We start from the raw sequence: 25328 nt of genomic DNA on the forward strand, positions 1-25328 counted from the left end.
ACATTTTTTTTTTTAAGATTTTATTTATCTATTTGACAGACAGAGATCACAAGTAGGGAGAGAGGCAGGCAGAGAGAGAGGAGGAAGCAGGCTCTCTGCAGAGTAGAGAGACCGATGCGGGGCTCCATCCCAGGACCTTGGGATCATGACCTGAGCTGAAGGCAGAGGCTTTTAACCCACTGAGCCACCCAGGCGCCCCAGGGATATACATTTTAATTTAAAACTGGTGGTTTGTACGTACAGACTTCTGAAAGATGTTTGCCTCGTACAGTCTGGTTATAAAACAAAACAAAGTTAACTGGTATGTACCAAGGTCGAAACCATGACCTTAGTACCTCTCCAAGCACATCTTGCTAGGCTAAACCTTGCTTTAGAATTCTAGGTATGCAGTTCTACCATGAAAGACTGAGAACCTTTTATCACTCATGGTTAACACTGGATTGTGATTCTGTTTTTTCTCTTCCCTTTATACTGTCTTATTCCCTGCTCCCATTGCATTTAGTTCATTTGTTTTGCTTCTGTTTTGGTTTTTTACGTGTGGCATCAGTAAGATTAATTTAAATTAAAAAAAAAATAAAAACCCTGGGTCACCTGGGTGGCTCAGTTGGCTAAGCATCCCCGCTGTTGATTTCAGCTGAGGTCATAATCTCAAGGTTGTGAAATCAAGGCCCAGGTCCAGCTCCTTGCTCATCAGTAGGGAGTCTCTGTGATTCTCTCTCTCCATCTCCCTTTGCTCCCCCTGTGAGCTCATGCTTTCTCTCAAAAACAAAAGCAAAAAAAACCCACCTTCGTAACAGTTCCCCAGGAGCCCAGGAGTAGGGGTCCTCTTACAAAAATGAAACTGGAATTCATATTGGTTGGTTTTATTTATATTAAAAATAGTTCCTGTAATTGTTAGAGCTGAAGGACTTCTTGATAGTTTTGGTAGGAAATATATATATATATATATATTTATTTATTTATTTATTTTTATTTATTTATTTGACAGACAGAAATCACAAGCAGGCAGAGAGGCAGGCAGAGAGAGAGGAGGAAGCAGGCTCCCTGCCGAGCAGGGAGCCCGATGCGGGGCTCGATCCCAGGACCCTGGGACCGTGACCCGAGCCGAAGGCAGAGGCTTTAACCCACTGAGCCACCCAGGCGCCCCGGAAATATCTTTAAATATGTAAGAATAATTTGTTCACATTGCTAGTTTTCAGGAACTGTGTTTTGATGTGGCAAATAACAGTAAGGTATTTCTCTAATGCACTCTAAAGATTCTTACAGGTTTTTCTTGGTCTTAGAATTGTCTCAGGAATGGGAAAAGGAGGTGATTGTTGACCGGAGCCAGGAATGGGGATAGCCCTGCTGTGCTCTGGATTCTGGTCCTCTGGCTCTCTGAGCACTCAGCCACTCAGCATCTCTCCCAGTCTCTTCAGCTATGAAATGGGAATCATGTTGATCTAATTAACAGGAGAAATATTGAACAGTTGATTATTGTAAGAAGCTTTTTATTTATTTAAAAAAATTTTTGTGGGGCGCCTGGGTGGCTCAGTGGGTTAAAGCCTCTGCCTTCGGCTCAGGTCATGATCCCAGGGTCCTGGGATCGAGCCCCGCATCGGGCTCTCTGCTCAGCAGGGAGCCTGCTTCCTCCTCTCTCTCTCTCTGCCTGCCTCTCTGCCTACTTGGGATCTGTGTCTGTCAAATAAATAAATAAAATCTTTTAAAAAAATTTTTTTTGTAAGGCTTTTTTTTTTTTTTTTTTTAAATTTTAGTTCATTTGAGAGAGAGTGAGCGAGAGAGAGCATGTTGAGAGAAGGGGCAGAGGGAGAGGGAGAAGTTGACTCCCCACTAAGCAGGGAACCTGGTACAGGGCTCCATCCCAGGACTCTGGGATCATGACCTGAGCCGAAGGCAGAGGCTTTAACCCACTGAGCCACCCAGGCGCCCCTCTTCTGCCAGTTTTTAATTGGATTACTTGGGGTCTTTTTGGTGTTGAGTTATAGGAGTTCTTTGTATATTTTAGATATTAACCCTTTATAAGATGTGTCATTTGCGAATACTCTCTCCCATTCAGCAGGCTGTCTTTTAGTTTTGTTGATTGTTTCCTTTGCTTTGCAGAAGCTTTTTATTTTGATGTAGTCCCAGTAGTTTATTTTTGCTTTTGTTTCCCTTGCCTTAGGGGACATATGTAGGAAAATGTTGCTATGGCCAGTGTCAGAGAAATTACTCCCTGTCCTCTCTTCTGGAATTTTTATGGTTTCAGGTCTCACATTTAGATCCTTAATCCATTTTGAGTTTATTTTTGTGTATGATGTAAGAAAGTTTGTCGAGTTTCATTCTTTCGCAGGTAGCAGTCCGGTTTTCTGAACATTTGCAGAACCTTATTTTTAATCAAAACAAATCTGTTGCTGATTAAGCAGTTGGCACATAGCTTTGGCGCTGTGAAAAAAGAAATGGTCAGTTGATAAGGGCGTCTTGCGCTGAATTTCACATTGTTATGTTACACAAGGACGTGAAATAACAGACTGGGGATACCTTGATCAAAGGATTTCTCTCTTGCCCCCTCTTCCCACTCCCATTCTGCTTTCACCACCCCCTTCACCATCACCATATCCCCTTAGCATAACAAAGTCAGATGGCAGTGAATATTTTATTTATTAGTAATTTAATTACTTAAGGTGCATTTTAAAAAATTGAAACTCTTAGGCATTAATTTAGAAAGCCAGTCATGCATATAAATAAGCTAGTTCCTATAAAACAATTGGATTAGATCTCACACAAATGAGTTTATACTGACTTTATAGTTTTTATTGATGTACACAAAGATTAGATAGTTTCATAATTTGTTGGTATTACTTAGTATTTCTTTTATTTACCACATAGTCTGTAACTTAATAAGAGGCTTTTAAAGTCCTAAAAGTTAATTTTTGCTTCCCTAAAATGAGGGGTAGTGTTTGGGGTTGGCTATTTTTTAGCCAGGCTTTGTGGCTGAATTTTTACTTTACCTTTAACATAGCATCATCTTGTAGTTGATCATCAGTTCATAGAATTACTTTGGTGTCTGTGGTGTTGAATTTGACTCATGATAATTGTGCTTATAGTGAAAAATGCATTTTAAGAAGCCTATGTTGCCCTTGATTTAGGAAATTGCTTGTAGGTTCCACACTTTTTTTCTAAAATTGATTGTTCTTAACATTGTTAACAGTGGAAACATGAAACCGTTGAAATGAATTCTACATATTATAGTAGGTAGCTTTTTTTTTTTTTTTTTTTTAAAGATGTTGTTTGTTTATTTGTCAGAGAAGGGGAACGCAAGCAGAGGGAGAAGCAGGCTCCCTGGTGATCAAGGAGCCTGCCCGATGTGGGACTCAGTCCCAGGACCCTGGGATCATGACCTGAGCTAAAGGCAGATGCTTCACCAGCTGAGCCACCCAGGCGACCCAGTATATAGCTTGTTTATATTGACACTGGATAAGATCATTTTAGTCATTTACAAAGAAAATAAAGCTTATTTGAAAATAAGGAATGGAAAGGTGCCTGGGTGGCTCCGTCCATTAAGTGCCTGATTCTTGATCTCAGCTCAGGTCTTGATCTCAGGGTTGTGAGTTCAAGCCATGCATTGAGCTTCCACACTAGGCATGGAGACTAGTTAAAAAAAAAGGAGGAATGGAAGGGCAAGTGAAGTGAAAACTGCATGTGTCCATAACTTGAATTTTTCTTATAGAACTTTATCTATCTAGATAGCATATAGAAGAATAATGGCTTTGAATTACATCATAGTTTAGTAATTTAATATAGTTTAAATACTTGGTAATTTTAGTGATTGCTGTCTTTATTTGTGAGACATAAAGTGCGTGCTGGTGCGCATGCAAGCATGTGGGGACAGGGTGGAGGGGGGTGTCAGAGGGAGAGGGAGAGAGAATCCTCATGCTGACCCCCTCCTGAGCGTGGAGCCCAGTGTGGGGCTTGATTTCATGACCCCGAGATCATGATCTGAGCCAAAATCTGGAGTCTTGACACTTAACTTATTGAGCCACCCAAGTGCCCTGATTGCTATCTTTTCAATTTGGGAATTGCATATTTATCTGAACTGTAAAAATCTTACATGTGGAAAAGCAGATGCTGCTTTGCTTCAAATACATGAAGCAGAAACTGACAGAATAGAAAAGCAGTAGGGGTGCCTGGGTGGCTTATTTGGTTCGGTGACTGCCTTTGGCTCAGGTCGTGATCCTAGAGTCCTGGGATTGAGTCCCACATCGGGCTCCCTGCTCAGTGGGAAGTCAACTTCTCTCTCTGACCTTACCCCCTCTTGTCTACTCTCTCTTTCTCTCTCAAATAAATACATAAAATCTTTATTAAAAAAAGTAGAAAAGCAATAGACAAAAATTACAGGTGACGATTTCAATACTTCCTTCTAGTCATTGTTACAACCAAGTAGAAGAAAATCAGTAAGGGTAGAGAAGACTTATTTTTTTTTTTAAAGATTTTACTTATTTATTTATTTGAGAGAGAGAGAATGAGAGCGAGACCATGAGAAGGGGAAGGTCAAAGGGAAAGGAGACCCCCTAATGAGCAGGGATCCCAATACAGAACTCAATCCTGGGACTCCAGGTTCATGACCTGAGCTAAAGGCAGTCACTTAGCCAACTGAGCCACCCAGGCACCCAGGGTATAGAAGACTTGAACACTGTCAGCCAAGTTGACCTAACTGACATTTGTTGAACAGTCTTCGAAATGACTGAATAAAACATATTCTTCACAAGCACACCTGGGACATCAAAGGAATTGACCGTATACTTAGCCATAAAACAAGTCTCAATAAACTTGAAAGGATTAAAATCACTCAGAATATATTCTTGGGCCACAATGGAATTATATTGTAGATAAATAGTAGAAATCTTGCAGATCCCACATCTGTGGCAATTTAACAACACATTCCTAAGTCATCTAGGAGTCAGATAAGAAAGATGTAGACATCTAGGTTAGTGGGAAGGATTAAGAGTCCAGAAATAGACCCATATTCGAAACATCATTGATATTTTTTGTTGTTTTTTTAATAAAGATACTAAGGTAATTCAGTACAGGGTTGTTTTGTTTTATTTTAATGAATGGTGTTGGAATACGTGGATATCTATCTGGAAAAATAAACATGACCCATACCTCACTCCATACACACATCTAAGTTCAGAATGGATCTTTGACCTAAATGTAAGACCTAAAGCCATACAAATTTTTAAAGAAAACATAGGAGAAAATTTTTGTGACCTTGAGATAGGCAGAGATTTTTTAGGACAAAACAAAAAGATGAACCATAAAAGAAAAAGTCTGGCAAATTGAACTCTAAACAGTAAAGTTTTTTGCTTATAGAAAAGCAACACTTAAAAGAAGATGTTATTTTATCTCCTTTGGGGACAAAATACTTACAAAATATGTATCTGACAAAAGACTTGTATCTGGAATATATAAATTTTTTTAGATATAAACCTATATTATAATCTACATACATGGATATAAAAGGAAAGAAGTAACCACTGTTAATGTCTTGATATTCCTTTTTTCTCTCTGGGTTGTGCTGTTACGGCTAAATTTTTCTTTATAATTTGCTCTTAAGTTTTTGTCACTTAGCTTCTGTTATCTTTTATTAGAAAATATTTTTATCTTTATTTTTTTTAAAAGATTTTATTTATTTATTTGACAGATAGGGATCACAAGTAGGCAGAGAGAGAGAGGAGGAGGCAGGTTCCCCGCTGAGCAGAGAGCCCGATGCGGGGCTCGATCCCAGGACACTGGGACCATGACCCGAGCCGAAGGCAGAGGCTTTAACCCACTGAGCCACCCAGGCGCCCCTAGAAAATATTTTTAAAGGGAAAGTGGTCAGGGTGATTATTGGATGTTGAAGTCATGGAAATAGGTCAGTGATGGCTCACTTACATAGCAGCAAAGAGCTGGTGGGAAAATCATACTGTTTTCTGTTCTCCTGTAAATGTGTCTGTCTCTCTTTTTTCCTCCTTGGTGGCAGGTAGGATCCAGTCAGTTCCTTGAAGACTGTTGGACTGAAAGCCAGAGTTCCTCACTGACTGTTGTTAGCTGGGGGACTTTTTCCTTTCCTTGACCTTTTATAGGGTAGGGAACATGACAGAATTTCACAATATGGTAGCTGACTTACCTCAGAGTGGGTAAGTGAGAGAGGGAGAGAGGTATGAATATTTCTTACAGCTCAGTAATAAGTGAAACAACCTAAGAGAAAAGAGGCAAAAAATGTGAACAGGTATTTCACAAAAAAAGATACATAGATGACCAACTATATGAAAAGATTCTCAGCATTATTGGTTGTTAGGGATATGAAAGTTAAAAGCACAATGAGATGTCACTGTACATACACTAAAATGGCTCGATTTTAAATACTGACAATACCAGATTTTGGTAAGGATGTAGTGCAGTTGGAATCCTCATACGGATACATTCATTACTTGTGGGAATGTAAAATGGTACAGCCACTTTGGAAGACAGGTCGACCTTTTCTCAAAAAGTTAAATATAGACTCATCATATGGCTCTAAGGATCTAAGTATTCACTCCTCTGTATCTACCAAGAGAAAGAAAAACCTGTCCACACAAAGACTTGAGTATTATCATTCATTATAGGCAAAAATAGGAAGCAGCCCAAGGTTCTGTCACCTGGTAACTAGATCGGTAAGATGTGCTACATGATGCAGCGGGATCCTGTTCAGCCACAGAATGAAATGACCTGTACTCTCTGGGGCAACAACATGGGGGAATCTCAGAAACCTTGTGCTAAGTAAATACTGTCCAGTAATTATTTAACTAGCTCTGTGGTAGAAGTCGGTGTTCTTTCTGGTGTTTTGCAGTGACAAGTAATTCTGCATTAGATACCGTTGAAGATGTCTGCAGTTTCTTTAAGAGACATTCCAGAAGTAGACCTGCTGGGTTAGAGTAGATCTTTATATACGTATATGGCCAACATTACCAAATGCTTATGTACCAACCGCAGTTAAAAGTACTCTTTCTACCTGGATTATGTCATTTAATTCTCCCAACAACCATATTAATGTATAGGTACTTGTTTTTTCTCATTTTTCGGTTGAGGAAACTGAGGCACAGAATGTTGTTTAATTTCAACACAGGCACATTCACAGTCGAGAAGAATACCAACCATTCACTTAAAGGAACATTCCTTTGATAGTATACAGATACAGTGTACAGTTCTTTGAGTTGGTTTTTTCACATAAATCATGTAAAGAGTATTGATCAAATAGTAAGTTCATATGAACCTCAGACACTTAACCACGTTCCTGTCTTCCAACAGGCAGGGTGGGCAGAGGGTCCTCCAGGTGACACTAGTGTCGGGGGCCCTCTGTAGAGCTTCGGAATCAGAGATTTTGATCGAGAGTGAAGACCAGACGACTTCTTAGAACTCAAGTGGAGCTTCGAATTCCCATTTGGGTCTGAGAAAACTGGTTTAGAGCATACTCTTAATCGATAAGGGATCTTAAAAATGTGATGTCTGATATATCAGACACCCAGAGGAGATTTGTTGAATAACTATTCTAAACACCTCTTAACAGCAAAAAGGTTGGGCAAAGAAAAAAAGATCTGTAATTAACAAAAACAGCTGGTCTACATTTTCTTGATTGATACTCTCTTCCCATAAATTGATACTCTCTCACCTTTCCCCAGGGCTTTTACAAGTAGGTGGTATCATCTGCCTTTACTTGTTCTTCAGGTATCTATTCCTTAACCTCGCTGGTAAAATGACAGGTGTCTTCAAGCGCTGTTCTGAAAGCAATCTTTTGAAAGTGACTTTTCGCTCTTACAAGAGGACCTGTCCGTTTCTGTCTCCCATCTTTTTTCTCCTTAGCTGTTCTGTAGCGCTGTACCCCCGAGGTGGTGTGGTGCATTAGTGTAGGATTCAGAGTGACGGTGCCTGGATACACAGTCTGGCTCTGCCACCGGCCGGTTGTGTCATCCCGGCGAGTTGCGTGCTTTGTTTTCACATCTGTTCTGCGGGAAGCAATGGGGCTTCCTCGTGACCTTGGCGAGAACTAACTGAGCTGATACGTGTAGCACATTGTACCTGGCACGCAGGGAGCACGCAGGGAGCTGTCAGCATTCCCGCGGCCTGCTGTGCACCTATCCTGGGTGTCGTGATGCTGCGCTGGCCTGGCTTTCTGTCATCTCTTGAACCGGGCCTCTGCTGCCTGCCTTCTCATGAAATGTAGGTGTTTCCCTCTGATTTGGTGTCAGCATTTTTCTCTTCACATGGGATGCGGAGCTTGGCCACTGGCTTTGGTATCAAGTAGACCCGGGTTTCAGTTACACCCCTGCCCGTATTAGCCATGAGACCTCAGAACTTAACCTGAATCCTTTCCGTGCTTGGGCGTCTGATCTGTAAAACTGGGGTAATTCCTTCCTACACCGCAGGAGTGTTGGGAGGATGAGCGCGAACCCGGGGCCCAGTAGAGGGTCTGCGCTGTGGTGGCTCCTGCTGTTCTCTCCAGCTCGTCTCACCCCCTCGCTCCCACCGACTTCTTTTCAGGTGTCATCACGGAACTGTGGCGCCTTGATGCTTTCCCCTCGTTGGTTTTCCTTCTCATGCCCTGAAGGTGTGCTTTCCTTTTTTTTTTAATTTTTTTTTAAAGATTCTATTTATTTATTTGACAGAGCTCACAAGTAGGCAGAGAGAGTGGGGGAAGCAGGCTCCCTGCTGAGCAGAGAGCCCGATGCGGGGCTCGATCCCAGGACCCTGAGATCATGACCTGAGCTGAAGGCAGAGGCTTTAACCCACTGAGCCACCCAGGCGCCCCGAAGGTGTGCTTTCTGTAGGTTGTAGTGATACTGTAGAGTTCGCATATCTGATCTCAACCAATCCTCTCTCATCTTCCCTCTGAAACTACCCTATGTTCCATTTTAAAATTCATGTTCTTGACATCCTCCTGTCACGGTACGACTAAGCCTTAGGTTGGTTCGTGGTGCCGTTCAGTCTGGTTTTGGTTCCCGTCGGTGTAGGCTCCATTCTCACCTATACCAGCTGCAGCCTGTATTTGGCCTGCGGTTCTCACTACTGTATTTAGACCTTCATTGTCTTTTTTGGGAGTTTTTTCCCCAGTAAGCCACGAATGTCATCTCCCCACCTCCATTATGCCTTGTCCTTCCTATTCTATTTTTTACATTTTTCCCTTATCAGAGTCCTGTTCCTGAAGTGGGAGATCAGCAGATTTCCCCCCAAGGGGCTAAATAGATATTTCAGGCTTTGTGATCCGTATGTTCTTTGTTGCGATGTTCAGCTCTGCTGTTCTAATGGGAAAGCAGCTGTATTTCAATAAAACTTTATTTTAGAAAACAGCTGGTGGGTGAGATTTGGCCCACAGGCCAGAGTTTGCTGACTCCTGTCCTAAATGACCGCTCAGATTGTTGTCTGTGCTTGCTTACATGACTTCAGGCGTTCAGTAGCTTGAAAAATGGAGCATGAATTCCTTAGCACAGAGTATGTAAGATCTGCTGTTATATGGCCTTGATTTCGCTTTATTTTTCTGTACACTCATCATGCATTCTTTATTTTCTTTCTTTTTTTTTTTTTAAGATTTTATTTATTAACTCGAAGAGAGAGAGAGCATGCATGCAGGGGTGGGGGCGGGCAGAGGGAAAACGACAAACAGATGCTCCGCTGAGCAGGAAGCCCAATGACGGGCTCGATCCCAGGACCCCAGGATCATGACCTGAGCCAAAGGCATACGCTTAACCAACTGAGCCACCCAGGCACCCCACATTCTTTATTTTAGCAAATGGAACTACTTCCTGTTCCTGGGACATGCCATGCTTTTTTAGGGCATCTCATGGTTCTTTTGTTGGTCTTGACCTAGAGTAAGCATCCTTCCTTACTATTTTTCCCTCCAAGCCCCCCTCTCTAATGACCACTCTATACAGTATTTCTTCAAATGATTCTCTTTTTTAATACTGATTGCAAGGTAGGATAAACAGTCTTCCTAGTGCCCAACTTTCTTACCCTTCATTAAAATATTTTGGTGTTAAGCGTTTTGCTTTCCACCATTTGGAGAAGAAAAATGTGATGTGGTTGCCCAGGCTCCAGAAAGACTAGTTCTCCTAGCAGCTGCTCTGAGTGTTCGCTCCTAACTCCTCGACGCAACCAGACTTGCGTGTTAGTGATACGGAACTGTATGAAGTTCTTTGGGAAGGCGGTTTTAGGTCTCATGGGCCCGTCAGTTTCTTCGGAACGTGGTATGACCTCCATAGAGTAGGATACTATTTTGCGTGCCCATCTCAGTCTTTCTAAGTTCCCTGGGTGAGGCAGGAACACCGCTGGCCCTGTGTGTCTTCATTAGGGCTTGGACGTATTCTCCGTCAGCTTTGTGGGCACATGCCTTATGGGGCCTTGGAAATCTTCCTGGCAGTATTCTAATGCTTCAAATTAAATATTTCTTTGGTGCTTTCTCTAGACCTGTGCTGGGGCCTAAAGATAAGTAAAACACAATCCTAGCTTAAAGACAGGGATCTGTAGACTTTCCCAAAGGGCGGGATAGTAAGTATTTTAGGGTTTGTGGGCTACATAGTCTCTGTTGCATCTCTCAGCTCTGCTGTTGTACTTTGAGAAGAGCTATAGATACATAAATGACTGAACTTGGCAGTGTTCTAGTACAAAATTTTATTTACAAAAAGAGATGAGGGGGCCAGATTTGGCTTGCAGACTGTAGTTTGCCAACCCCTGGCCTGGTGGCATTGTGCCAAAGGATATTTGAAACCACAGGTAACCAGTGTATCTTCCTTGAGTGTCAGTTTTACTCCCTTAACATACGGAAAAAGTTAAGTAGTTTTAATTGGTAAGTAATTGTAAAAGATTCTTTGAATAGCATAAGTAAGCTTCCCCTAGACTAGAATGTAAAATTGAAAGGACTATTGGAGATGAAACTGAGCCTTGCAAGAAATATCTTGCTTGTGGTGAGCTGCTTAGATCTGTATCTGCAAACTCTCCTGCGGTTTGTTGGAAAAGTTTGAAAAGTGCTGCTAGGCATTGGAGCCATTGAAGGATTTAAAGGAAGGCAGTGACACCAGATTCTAATTTTAGAAGGCTAACTTGAATGGGGCATAGAGAAAAATTTGGAGCAGGAGCTGGCCATCCCAGAGTCAGGGAGACGAGTTAAGAGGCTGTTACATGAACCCAGGCAAATGATAAGGACCTCTTTTAAGATAGAGGTAACAAAGATGGAGAGATTGAGACAGGTTGGAGTCAAAGCAAGGATGTTTGGTTTGATCTGTTGTGTCAGGGAAGGGACATGGAGAGGGGAAAGAAAGGGGTTTATAAAGAAGAGTCACCTGAAGGCCAGGGCAAACAGGCAAGTAAGGTGTTTCGGCATAGTGGAGCTTCCTTTGCCTGTGGGCTATACAAGGAGAAGTTGGTTTTAGAGGTCTAAGACTCCAGAGCGCCATCTGGACTGTGGCGGTTGGCATATAGATGGTAGCTAAAACCACAGGATGGAATGCAGTCCCCTGAGAGGAGCGTTGTACAGAGCAAGAGTAAGGCTAATCACAGAAGCCTTAGGGGAAAACAGAACTTCTTCATCGGTGGAAAAGGGTGGGGGTAGGTAGTATTGGCAGAAAAAGAAGAAAACCGGAAGACTGTTTTTGAAACCAAGGGAGAATAGAGGTACAAGAAGATCTCTAGTATCAGACACAACAGACAGGCTTCGTTAGGATTGGAATTGGAAGACAGGTGTTGCTTTTATTAAAAAGGCGGGGGAGGTTATAATTTGGGACTTTGCCCATGGCAGTTTCACGGGAGTTGTGAGACGTCTGACGGAATGCGGTGAGTTGAGTGGGAACGGTAGAAGTGAGAAGATGGCAGCAGGGACTCTAGACCCAGCCTTCTCAAGCTTTAGTGCTGTCTCAGTCACTCGGAGATCTTGTGGAAGTAGCCTGAGTCAGTGAGTCTGGGGGAAGTCTCCAGATCATGCATTTCCAGCCACCTCCCCAGCAGTGGGGATGTTGCTGTTCCGAGGACTGCCCAGACCCACAGTTCCCTCATTGTGCATCGGGCCCCCCAGGGCACTGCCGCAGACTCACAGGGGTGCCTCGGAATATTTTTAAAACTTCAAGGGAAATACGGCAACATCTCTTGGATGGTACAGTATTAAATCACTGTGTTCCTTTGCTTGATGTCATACCTTTGGAACGTAGGTTTTCAGTACTCGTTCTGATAAAAAAGTAAGTGCTGCCTAAAAATAACAGCGAGGCAGGAAATGAGGCTGTTGTGTCCAATCTGATTCCAGGGTTGGAAAAGTTACGCAGGCCCCCAAGGTGCAGAATTGTTAGGACCTTTATACCTGCCAAGTGGTTTGGCCCATACTACTTAATCAAGAGAACTAATAAATACTTTTTTGGCTTACAAGTGTCATGAAAAAATTGCTGAGACATTAATTACTCTGTGGACCAAGATAGTTTGAGAACCACTGACATAAACTCTATTTCCTAGAAACTATGGAGCCAAGCAGTTGAAAATACTGGATGGCAGTTAATAGCGGAGGAACAGAGGAGGGTTTGTTTTAAAGTAGAAGAGACAGGTATGTTATATGCTGGGGCAAGGAGCAGCTGAAGAGACAGGGATAAAGGTATTGACTTGGAGTAAACCGTCTCTGAGAAAATGAAACAGGATGGAATCTAGATCCTGCTTTTCTGAATGTTGCCTCAGACCAGCCGCCTTGTTTTGTTGGGAGAAATGCAGAATGTCAGGCCCCATCTTCTAACCTCCTGAATCAGAGTATGTATTTTCGGTAAGATCCCCGGGTGATGTGTATGCATGTTAACATTTCAGAATTGCTGTAGGAGGCAGGGTCATCCCTGCACGGGGGAAAGGACACGTCTTCTACTTACTCCATCACCACACTGTGTTATCTGGTACACACCAGCCATCCCGATGGGGGGAATGAGATGATGGGGCTTTTACACTTAGATGCATTGAGACGCATGGGAGGAAGAAGCTGAGAAAGTTTCTACCTGGTTGCCTTAAGTACCTGAGATAAATAGGGGACATCTCCATCTAGTGAGTTAAAATGTTGGCACTGAAATAATGGCTGAGACGGCCTGCAGTGGTGCTTGGTAGCTTGGGTGCAGGAGCTACAAGGATCGGATTCATTTAAACTTGCTAGTTTCAGGGTGAGGTGAAAGAAACGTAGAGAGGGCTGGTACGACTTCTGTCCTGGATCTGGAAAGAGATGAAGCCAAAAGGAGAAAGGTGAGGGTTTGAAGGAGTAAGAGGACCGGAAGTCTCCTTAAAAAGCCAGTGAGAAAGTACATCTGGGAGTGGGAGGGATCCTGCCCTTGTTCTTATCCACCAGGAAGAGGAACTTTCTTTCCTGTCAGGCTACACAGATTTAGCAGGACTCAGACACGGATTGGCTAACAGGGAAGAAGGATCAGTCTCTAGAATGACTCCTAGGATCCCAGGAAGACATAGTTATTAATTGGTGAAGAACTGATCTCTAATGAGGGTTTTTTTTTGGAAGGGCAAGAAGAGAGAAGGGGCAGTGTGGAGATAGGTTAAGAGGAGATTTGGCAATGTTAAATTTGAGCGTAGGAGACTGTGTAGGTAACACTGGAAATACAGACATGGGACTCAAGTCAGATATGAAGATCGACTTGAGATCAGTGGTATAATAATAACTTCTAATTGAGTGTTACTCCCTTCAGGTGGAAGGCTGAGGAGTTTATAAAGCATTGCCACATTTATCCTCTCATCAACCTGTTTTACTTTTTTAATGTTTATTTATTTATTTACTTAAAATTTATTCATTTATTTCAGAGAGCGGTGGCGGGGGGTAGGAAGAGGGAGAGAATCCTCAAGTAGACGTCCCACTGAGCGCAGAACCCCACACAGGGCTTGATCCCGGGATCCTGGGATCATACCCTGAACTGAAACCAAGAGCCAGACGCTCAGTAGACTGAGCTACCCAGGTGCCCCTGTTTATTTGTTTTATTTTTAAGTAATTTCTGTCTCTGCCACGGGGCTCGAACCCATGACCTAGAGATGTAGAATAGCATGCTTTTCAGACCTAGCCACCCAGGTACCCCTCTTAATGGACCCTTTGAGGCAGGTATCAAACCCCCTCACAGTTGAGGAGGTAGGCCTAGACAGATTGCCCATGGTTCACGTGTTTAGTGAGTGGTGGAACCAGGATTAGAAGCCAGTTGTTGCTGATTTCAAGTCCATCCCCTTCATGGTAGAACTCTTACTACATCCTTGATCACCAGCTTCTGGGAGGTGACTGGTACCAGACGTGTTAGATCTCAGATGCAAATATCAAAAACAAAATGAAAAATCCCTTAAATGGGCTTGAGCAACCAAAAAAATTTATTGGTACCCATGATTATAGATTCTAAGGATCAACCTTCTGGCACAGTTGGAACCAAAGTTGCAAACGATACTATCAAAACGTGCTCTCTCTGCTCGTCTTTTCTGTTGGTTCTTCTCTTGCAAGCTTTTCATGTGACAGCAAGTTGGTCCCAATAGTTTTAGCTGTATATCCTAGAGATGTACATGGGAAGAGAGCTTCTCTTTACCAAGGGCTCCAACTAAAGTCCAAACAGGACTTATTATCTCTATGTGGGCATAACAACAGTATACACCCCAAAGGGATGTGATCTCAGGATTGTGGATGAATCCCACATTGGGCTCCCTGCTTAGCAGGGAGCTGGCTTGAGATTCTCTTTCTCCCTTTCCCTCTGTCCCTCCCTGCCGCCCCACTGCCTACCCCCCAACTCTTGCACTCTCTCTCAAAAAAAATTTTTTTTAAAAAGCTAATTAGGGGCTCCTGGGTAGCTCAGTCAGTTAAGCGTCTGCCTTCAGTTCAGGTCATGATCCCAGAGTCCTGGAATTGAGCCCCATATTGGGCTCCCTGTTCGCTGGGAAATCTGTTTCTCCCTCTGACCCTCCCCCTTCTCGTGCTCTCTCTCTCTCTCAAATAAATAAATCAAATCCTTAAAAACTTTTTCAAAATGTAGTTAGTGCTACTGCAAGGCTTTTATTATCAAAATAATTTATTCTGAGGTTGCCTGTTTATCAGAATTGGGTATTAGAAATTAGAAAATAATATCTCAATGTGTCTTTGAGGTGGTATTTTAAGCAGTAAAACCTGGTGTTTTGTAGTGACTAATAAAACAAGTTTTTATTTATTTAGTTTGAGTTTTTAGAATACAAAATTTACTAAGTACTGTTTAACTTTGGAACCCATTATTTTTGGATTTTGTGATGCCAGTTTATTTCCTTTAATCCTGTTTTAACTGTCTATTCTGTATCATTACGAAAGAAGCAATGTAGGTTTGGAAATTGATTGGGAAACCCAGATTTTTGTCTTTTGGGGATTCCCATGTCTGAAGAGTGTGGGACAGATCCTTATGGTCTCTTTCAAATTGAAATTTTAGAGTCTTTAGAATGCTGTGTCAGAAGTGTTGCCAGATGGGGGGCACCTGGGTGGCTCAGTCAGTTAAGCCTCTGCTTTTGGCTCAGGTCATGATCCTGGAGTCCCAGGATCGAGCCCCTCGCCAGGCTCTCTGCTCAGCCAGAACTCCGCTTCTCCCTCTCCCTCTGTCCCTACCCCAGCCCATGTTCTCTCACTCGCTCTCTCCCAAACAAATAAATAAATTAAATATTTTTTAAAAGGGTAGTGTTGTCAGATGGAACCATACAGTCTCGGAACCAGATTGGAAGACTGTACAGTTCAGGTTCCTTATCTTAGAAATGAAGAAACATGGCCCAGGTGTGGCGATGCCGGATCTCTGCACACTTAGTCGTGGAGCGGGAACAGAGGCTTTGCCACAGCTCCTCTTTCCTTACAGTGCTCGTACTAGGGGAAGACAGCTAACATTCTTTTATTTGACTAAGGAACATTACTGAACAGCTTACACGTGTGAGGCATTTTGCCAGATGCGGAGATGTGTAAATGCAGGAATGTGTGTGGAAAGCCACGCAGCAGAGGCTCTAAGCTGGGCTACAGAGTCCAGCAGACCTGGGTCCTCAGTCTCGCTGACCAATTAGCTCTGAGCCCCGTGTAAACTAGCCACCCCAAGGCCTGATTCCTTGTCTGTAAAGCGAGGCTAGTCGAAGCAGACATTTCCTGTAGCTGTGGGAAGGATTAAATGAGATATAGTACAGGTTATGCTTAGCATAGTGCATGGTGCAGAGTAGGCCCTCAGAGATTATGGTGAAGGCGTTTATGAAAGAACAAAGCCGTTAAGATTTACAAAACACTTTTCCTTTTTTGCATTATTTAATTCATAGCCCTGTGAGTAGGTAGTGATAATCCTAATTTTTCGAAAGAGGACACAGCTCTGGAGGCCTGGGGTTCATCCAGCGCCCCGCAGGTGTTGGTCGTAGCTACCATTAACTATGGCGCAGGCAGCGTTTTTAAGCACTGTTGTGTGTACTAGTTCGTTTGCCATGCAGGTATACCGTTGTTATTTTCCCTTTACAGACAAGGGAAGTCGGGCTCAGAAAAGTTAAATGATTTGTCCAGAGTGACGCAGCCCGGAAGGGGCAGCACTGGAGTTGAGTGCAGGCAGTCAGGCTTCGCATCCCGGTCTTCTGAATCTCAGTGTGCTGCCTTTATTTCAGGCGGCCTTTGGGGAAAGTAAAAGCCATTTTGCAAGCTGGAAAGCACTGTGTAAAATGTGGTGCTATTTTTATGTGACTCGGTCCCTGTATTTTGGAGATTACAGTCTACAGGGAATGTGTCTTCTCCAGGCTAAACCTGTTCACATCCTGCCCTGTTCCTTACTGGACATTGCCCTCAGCACTTTGGCCATTTAAAAAAAAATACTCTCTGATGTATCCTCAGAAGCGAATAGGGCCTGGGAAGTACGGAGTCTCGTCCTGCTATTTGATGTAGTTTAATGGGGCTGGAGCTTTTTAGCAGCAACCCAGTGGCTAGTTGAAATTTAGGATCAACCAGAACGCCTCGGCTTTTTGTTTTGTCTTCTTTTTTTAAGGTATCTTTTCTGCTAAACCATCTTATCCCCCTGTGTAGCTTACGCCATGTAGTGAGCATCATACCTGCCTCACAGGGATTCTGAGAATTAAGTGAAAGAATGAACATAAAGTTCTTCGTGAGGTGACTGGCATACAGTAATACTCAGTCCTTGGTGGTGGGTTTCCTGTAAAGTGCACTTACCTAAACTTCTCCTCCTCGGAACAGTTATGCTCATTCATTCAAAATCATTGATAGAAGTGTAGCTTAGGGGCGCCTGGGTGGCTCAGTGGATTAAGCCTCTACCTTTGACTCAGGTCATGATCTCAGGGTCCTGGGATCAAGTCCCGCATCGGGCTCTCTGCTCGGCGGGGAGCCTGCTTCCTCCTCTCTCTCTGCCTGCCTCTCTGCCTACTCGTGATCTCTGTCTGTCAAATAAATAAATAAAATCTTTTAGAAATATAATTTAATTGGCCAGAGGCTACAGAGAGTAGGCAGTCCTCCCTGCTGACACAGGCCTGGATGGGGATTCAAAGAAGTGAATGGTCACTTTGCTCAGCTCACACCTTACCATCTTATCAGTCACATGGGGGGAGGATTTTTCTTCAAGACTCTTTCAAATGTATCTGGTTGGTTCTTCATAATTAGTTTACTTAAAAGTCTCTCAAATTATATGCAAAAGGGGAGCCTGACTTTTAATACTTCACCTTAAGACTTGCAACATTCTCTTCAAATTCCTGTCCTTAGAGCGTCTGTCCTCAGTTACTGTCTTACAGCCGGTGAGTCGCTCTGCTTAGAGAGTCCCTGGGCCCCACCTAGAACCAAAACACAACTTCCTCTCCTATCAACAGCACATTTATTACGCTGAGTGAAATCAGTCAAGCAGAGAAAGACAGTTATCTTATGGTTGCACTTATGTGTGGAACATTAGGAATAATGTGGAGGACCGCAGGGGAAAGGAGGGAAAACTGAATGGGAAGAAATCAGGGAGACAAAGCATGAGAGCTTCTGGGCTCCGGGAAGCAAACTGAGGGTTACAAAAGGGAGGGGGTGGAAGATGGGGTAACTGGGTGATGGGTATTAAGGGGGGCACGTGCTGTGCTGAGCCCTGGTGCTAATATGCAACTGATGAGTCACTGAGCACCACATCGGAATTAATAATGTACTGTATGCTGGCTAACAGAACATAATAAGAAACAGCCCGTTTAGATATAATATTGAATGACAGTCTGTGGAACTTGACCTGTAGCGGACTGACACATAATGTTGATCTGATGAGCAGGGTAAATGGGGTTTTAAAAGGATTCAGTAAACATTGTGACGGAAAGACTAAGCCTGGGCCAGCAGAAAACTGGGGCCCAAAGAAGCCTGTGGCTTGGAAGAGCTGGGGAGAAGCAGCAGACTGGTACGGACGTTTGTTCTGATAGGCTGTGGGGACGTGGGCTCGAGACAAACACTGGAGGTTCCCGGTTCCTGGCAAGATGTCTACAAGTCCGTGGGTGTGAAGGCTTAGAGAACTTAACTGCTTAATGCTTTTTATGGAAATCTTGTATTCTGTTTAGATTCTCTTCCTCAACCATTCACTAGGTACTCTTGAACATCCTTTTTTATTTTTTTATTTTTTTATTTTTTCTTTTCATCTTTTTTTTTTTTAAAGATTTTATTTATTGATTTGACAGAGAGAGATCACAAGTAGACAGAGAGGCAGGCAGAGAGAGAGAGAGGGAAGCAGGCTCCCCGCTGAGCAGAGAGCCCGATGCGGGACTCGATCCCAGGACCCTGAGATCATGACCTGAGCTGAAGGCAGTGGCTTAACCCACTGAGCCACCCAGGCGCCCTCATCTTTATTTTTTTTTTTAATAAACATATAATGTATTTTTATCCCCAGGGGTACAGGTCTGTGAATCACCAGGTTTACACACTTCCCAGCACTCACCATAGCACATACCCTCCCCAATGTCCATAACCCCACCACCCTCTCCCGACCCCTCTCCCCCCAGCAACCCTCTGTTTTGTGAGATTAAGAGTCACTTATGGTTTGTCTCCCTCCCGATCCCATCTTGTGTCATTTATTCTTCTCCTATACCCCAAACCCCCCACGTTGCATCTCTCCTTCCTCATATCAGGGAGATCATATGATAGTTGTCTTTCTCCGATTGACTTATTTCGCTAAGCATGATACCCTCTAGTTCCATCCACGTCGTCACAAATGGCAAGATTTCATTTCTTTTGATGGCTGCATAGTATTCCATTGTGTATATATACCACATCTTCTTTATCCATTCATCTGTTGATGGACATCTAGGTTCTTTCCATAGTTTGGCTATTATAGATATTGCTGCTATAAACATTCGGGTGCACGTGCCCCTTCGGATCACTACGTTTGTATCTTTAGGGTAAATACCCAGTAGTGTGATTGCTGGGTCATAGGGTAGTTCTATTTTCAAATTTTTGAGGAACCTCCATGCTGTTTTCCAGAGTGGTTGCACCAGCTTGCATTCCCACCAACAGTGTAGGAGGGTTCCCCTTTCTCCGCATCCTCGCCAGCATCTGTCATTTCCTGACTTGTTAATTTTAGCCATTCTGACTGGTGTAAGGTGGTATCTCATTGTGGTTTTGATTTGTATTTCCCTGATGCCAAGTGATGTGGAGCACTTTTTCATGTGTCTGTTGGCCATCCATTGCAGAAATGTCTGTTCATGTCTTCTGCCCATTTCTTGATTGGATTATTTGTTCTTTGGGTGTTGAGTTTGCTAAGTTCTTTATAGATTTTGGATACTAGCCCTATATCTGATACGTCATTTGCAAATATTTTCTCCCATTCTTTCAGTTGTCTTTTGGCTTTGTTAACCGTTTCCTTTGCTGTGCAAAAGCTTTTGATCTTGATGAAATCCCAATAGTTCATTTTTGTCCTTGCTTCCCTTGCCTTTGGCGGAACATCCTTTTTTAAAGTAGGCTCTACATCCCATGTGGGGCTTGAACAGACAGCCCTGAGATCAAGAGTCACATGCTCTACTGACTGAGCCCGCCACACTCCCCGACTTAAACATTTTTTTTTTTTTAAGATTTTATTTGTTTATTTGGCAGAGATCACAAGTAGGCAGAGAGGCAGGCAGGGGGGGCAGGAAGCAGGCTCCCTGCTGAGCAGAGAACCTGATGTGGGGCTCGATCCCAGGATCCTGAGATCATGACCTGAGCTGAAGGCTGAGGCTTTAACCCACTGGGCCACCCAGGCACCCCCTACTTGAACATTCTTAAAGATAAGCTGTGCCTAGCCCCAAAATAAAGCCATGTGGTACTGAATGAAAACCAGTCTGTTGGCGTAATTTAGTAACTACACCTCTGTGCGTATGTACGCACGCACACACGTGCATAGTATATGTGTATTATTTTTGTCATCCTGTCAACTTTTAGCAGAAGATGGTAAAACTCAATTTGCATTTTGTATTAAAGTGCAGATGATGTCTTTTCACGATGGTCTTCAGGTGCTCACCCTGGGCACTGCTGAGAAAGCCACTTGGCACAGCTGATGGCAGAAGAAAAAATAATAAATCATATTAAAGTTGTCAAAGTTACTCTCCCTTTTCTCTCTACCGTTAATCATTAATTGATTGACTCAACAGAGGTATGAGCACCTGTATTTGGCCACAGATTAATAAGATCTGCTTCGTGTTCTGTAGGAGTCCAAAATCTGATGGGGGAAACCCAGAAAATAAATACTACAAGGGTGTTTAGGTATGGTGGTTTATAAGTAATTCAGGAGAAAGCAATGAACATTAAACTTGTTCAGAGTGGTAAAGGCAGAGTAGAAGTTAATGTTCTTTGGAACAGGGCCATCATTGTCTTCTGGGACCAGACCTGGTGCTTGCAGGAACTGTACGTCTGAGCAGTAGCGTGAAGGCTCTGTGGAGAGCGCGCTTCGGCACTGCCGGTAAAAGGGAGATGGGACTTCGCCGCATCACTCGGGGGGCGGGGGTGGCAGGACTGAAGTGAGCTGCCCCGGGTGCGAGTTCTGCAAACTAAAGTCCCATAAAATAAATCCATGCTCCTACAAGGGCAGCGCCTGGAATCTCTGTTGGTCACACCACAGACACGTTCCAGAAGTGTCTGGTTATCTGTCCGCAAAGGGAGTTATGCTCTTATCATTATCATCGTTACTACTGAAAAACTCAGTTCATTATTGGACTTAACGATTTCTTAAGGGTCTGATTTGTGTTTTTCATGACCAGTCTTTTCAGCTAAGGAGTCCCCATTCTGTGCCCATTTAAGTCCTAAACTGAAAGAAGCGCATTAGTAATTACTGAATCTCTCTCCCAGCAGTAGGGCTAGGGCCAAGTTGACACTTCGAAGCACTTCATTTGAGTGCGTTCGTTCATTTTGGGAAATTTTTAAAAATCCGCTCTTTATTATTGTTGCATTGATTCTGCATCAAGAATATCTTACTAAGAACAAAACACAAACATTCCTTTGGAGAGTACCCCACAAAAGGAAATAGCTGTGGTTTTCCAGCTCCAGGAAGAAAAGCAGGCTCGTGACTTCTAGCTGTGCTGCAGCACCAGGCCTCGTGGTCACCCGCTCCAGGGAGTGAGAACTTAGAGTTGATAAGTCACTTCCCTGCTCAAAACTCTTCCGTGGCTCCCTCTTACCCCTGAGATAAAGTCCAAGTTGATTATCAGGGAACACTAAACTTCCAAGGGGTTGGCCTTGGATATCATCTGTCACACTCTTTGCCGGGTGCTTCGGGCTCCCCCTCGCTTGCAGTTACACACGGGACATGCGCGCACACACCGTGCTGTCTGTTGTCTTCGTCTGTGACTTTTTCTTTTCCTGGAACAGTCTCCCTGACCTCTTTTGCCTGACTAATTCATATTCTTCTTTCAAGGCCCATTTTTTTTTTATAATTTTATTTTTTATAAACATATATATATATATATATTTTTCCCCCAGGGGTACAGGTCTGTGAATCTCCACGTTTACAAACTTCACAGCACTCACCATAGCACATACCCTACCCAATGTCCATAACCTCCCCCCCCCAACCCCCCTCTGCCCAGCAACCCTCAGTTTGTTTTGTGAGATTAAGAGTCACTTATGGTTTGTCTCCCTCCCAATCCCAACTTGTTTCATTTACTCTTCTCCTACCACATTAACCCCCCATGTTGCATCTCCTCTCCCTCATATCAGGGAGATCATATTCAAGGCCCATTTTTTAAGAAGCTTTCTCTGACCCCAACTTCCCCTGCAATGGAATGGTATCCCGTGCCTGCCTTGGTCCTTTTTACTGTTAGTTGTGTTGAAATTACTAGTTTTCCTTTCTGTCCCACTGGAATGTAAGTTCTTTTAAAAGCAGGGACTGCCTTCCTACAACAGGGCTTTACACGTACCCTAACTGAACATGTTCAGAACCGAACCTCTGATCTTCCACATCCCCCCCATCCTCACCTGTTGTCTTCATCTGTTTACAGTAATTATAGTTTTCCAGCTTCTCAAGCCAGAATCTTAAGAATCAACCTCTCACAGCCCATGCCAGTCTTTCTGGAAGTCCTGCTTATTCATCCAGTCCCTTCTTACCACCGTGGCCCAAGCAGTCATTGTCTCTCACCTGACCTGATATAGTGCTGTAGCCTTCTCACTAGTCTTCCAATGCTGCTACCTTCTCTCCGTTTTCTGCACCAGGGGTCAGCAAACATTTTTTGCCGAGGGCCAAGTGGTAAACATTTTAGGACCACACAGTCTCTATCATGGCCGCTCAGATCTGCTGTTATAACGTGACGACAGCCATACAAAATGTAAACGAAGGAGTGTTCCAATAACACGTTACTTCCAAGGACAGTTGGCTGTAGTTTGCCGGTCTCTGCTCTACATGGCAGCCTGACTATGCAAAACCCGCCAGTGACTTCCCCTTCTGCTTCGTCTTTACAGTGGTCCCTGAAACCCTGTGTGATCTGTGTCCCTAACCCTTGCCTCTCTGATGTCATCTCCCAGTCTCCCCTGCTTTGCTTTCTTCTGTGGCCACACTGACCTTCCTTTTCCTCAGACATGTCAGGTGCAAGGTGTGCGTGGAACATTCACTTCCTCATCTCTTAACATTTTCTCAGATGTCAACTTCTCAATGAGGTTGACCTGACAGCCCTATTGATAATTATGCCCCAGCCTTGTATTCCCTACTCCTGTTGTTTTTTCTCGTAGTGTTGATCTTCTAACAGTCTATATTTTATACTCAATGCTGATGTAATTAGTTTGTCATTTTTCCTACTAGAATATGTATTGCCTAAAGGCAGTCACTTTTTTGTTCTGTCCGTTGTTGTATCCCCAACATCTAGAATAGTGCCTGGCATATAGTAGGTGCTTGGAAAATATTCGCTCAGTAAACAAATAGTGGATATATTTTAAATTGTGGTAGTTGTTTCTTTATTTTTTAAGTAAACTCTACCCCCAGCATGGGGCTCAAACTCATGACTCTGAGATCAAGGGTTGCCCGCTCTTGTGACCGAGCCAGCCAGATGTCCTGGTGGTTGTTGTTGTTGTTGTTGTTTTGTTGTTCAATGAGTTCTGGCTTCTGTCTCACCACCACCAAATCTTTCACATTCTTAACTTTGCTGCGGCTGCCCTGTCCCCAGCAGTCCCACTCCCCTCCATTCAGGCTCTCATCTCTCACCTGCTGGTAACCCCTGATCCATGCCATCCCATCTGTTCCCTACCAGTAGCCCAAGTGACATTGGTAAGATCGAAATTGGGTTATTTTGCTCCCGATACTCGGTTTGGCCCTCTGCTACTCCGAATCTTTGCAGTGTTTGTTTAAAATTCCGAGATCCCAGGTCTCATCCTGTACCACTACATGATGATTTCAGGTGGAGGGGTTGGGCATATGTCACCAAGTGATTCTTGCTGAACACATTTGGTTACACGAGCTTATGAAACAAAGCTTCCCAGCAAGTCAGTAAGAGCCTTTCTGCCCTGTCCCTGCCTGTCTTTTCTGCCCAGTCTTCAGCTGCTCTGCACTGCATACTTCCTCTTCCAACACTGTTTACCCATTGGCATTTCTCTCGGGGTGCCATGTTTGTTCGTGCTTTTTGCAACTGTTCTGTTCCCTTTCCTGGGAATCTTCTCCTACTCTGGAAGACTTGTATTTTTATCCTTCAAAATTGTGTTCCTCTGTCACTCTGACCGCATAGTCTTTTCTGACACCGGTTCCCATGAGAGCATTCATCATCTTGGCTGTCTGGGTACCTTGTGTGAGTGCGACTATTGTGTTTACCCCACTGGCCTGGATGCTTTTGCATGATTTCACCTGTTATGACCCAGCTTGCAGTTGTTTGAGTAGTAGGTTCTTTTTGAGAGATACTGCGCATGTTTGCAAGGTATAGGGAAGTGAGGATGACGGATCTACTGTCCCCAAACCTGACTTTCAAAAGGCACGTTACTAGGGCACATCAGGCTCCCCGCTCAGCAGGAAGCCTGCTTCTCCCTCTCCCACTCCCCTGCTTACGTTCCCTCTCGCTGTGTCTCCCTCTGTCACATAAATAAAATCTTCAAAAGGCACATTACTGGGAAAGCAGAACTCAGCTGGAGCTCTGCCACACATACAAACACGTTTTAGCCAGTAAGCGCAAACATACTTTTTGTTTTGTTTTGTTTTTTATTTGACAGATAGAGATCACAAGTAGGCAGAGAGGCAGACAGAGAGAGAGGAGGAAGCAGGCTCCCTGCCGAGCAGAGAGCCCGATGTGGGGCTCTATCCCAGGACCCTGGGATCATGAACTGAGCCGAAGGCAGAGGCTTTAACCCACTGAGCCACCCAGGTGCCCCAGTGCAAACATAGTCTTACAAACTTTTCTAAACTGGATAAAGTCCCTCCTCCCCATTCTTTTAGGAACTCTAGCAGGTACCTTTTCTGAGAGTTTTATTCCAGGCAGAAGTTCTGATCTGGTTGTAGGATTCAGTTTAACCTCGTTGGGATCAGACAACAAAATTCCCTGATAGGGAACTAATCACAGAACCAGCAAGAATTCCGAGGCCTGGGGTACATTCCAAAGTATATACGCCACAGGGTTCATTAGAGTCGTATACATGTGCTCACGCAGGAGCATCGGTCCCCTTTGTGATAACCTGTGGCCAAACCACATATCCTGAACACCACTCTTTGCTACTGTAGTCATTTCTGGTATCTGTTAGGCAAGCTACCATACCCTCTGGATTTGAGCAGAGAAGAGAAAAGTGGGCTTATCCCACTGGAGTGAGGGTTGGTTTTTTTTGTTTGCTTGGTTTTTTAAGATTTTTGTTTGCTTGTTTTTCATTTGAGAGAGAGCAAGCAAGAGCATGAGCAGGGGACTGCCAGGATCATGGCTTGAGCCAA

General features: G+C 43.7%; 1 protein-coding gene and 1 non-coding gene across 5 annotated transcripts in view; both read left to right on the top strand.

Moving 5' to 3' along the window:
- EGLN1 (egl-9 family hypoxia inducible factor 1) overlaps nucleotides 1–25328 on the top strand; it is a 58083-nt gene that overhangs the window by 15712 nt on the left and 17043 nt on the right. The gene's annotated exons all lie outside the window — the stretch shown is intronic.
- On the top strand, nucleotides 20426–20511 carry LOC116857232. The gene has a single exon (XR_004380717.1). It is a non-coding gene; the product is annotated as a small nucleolar RNA SNORD35 (small nucleolar RNA).

This window comes from Lontra canadensis, unplaced genomic scaffold, assembly GCF_010015895.1.
Source record: "Lontra canadensis isolate GAN:19392208 unplaced genomic scaffold, GSC_riverotter_1.0 scaffold120, whole genome shotgun sequence".
Lineage (NCBI taxonomy): Eukaryota > Metazoa > Chordata > Mammalia > Carnivora > Mustelidae > Lontra > Lontra canadensis.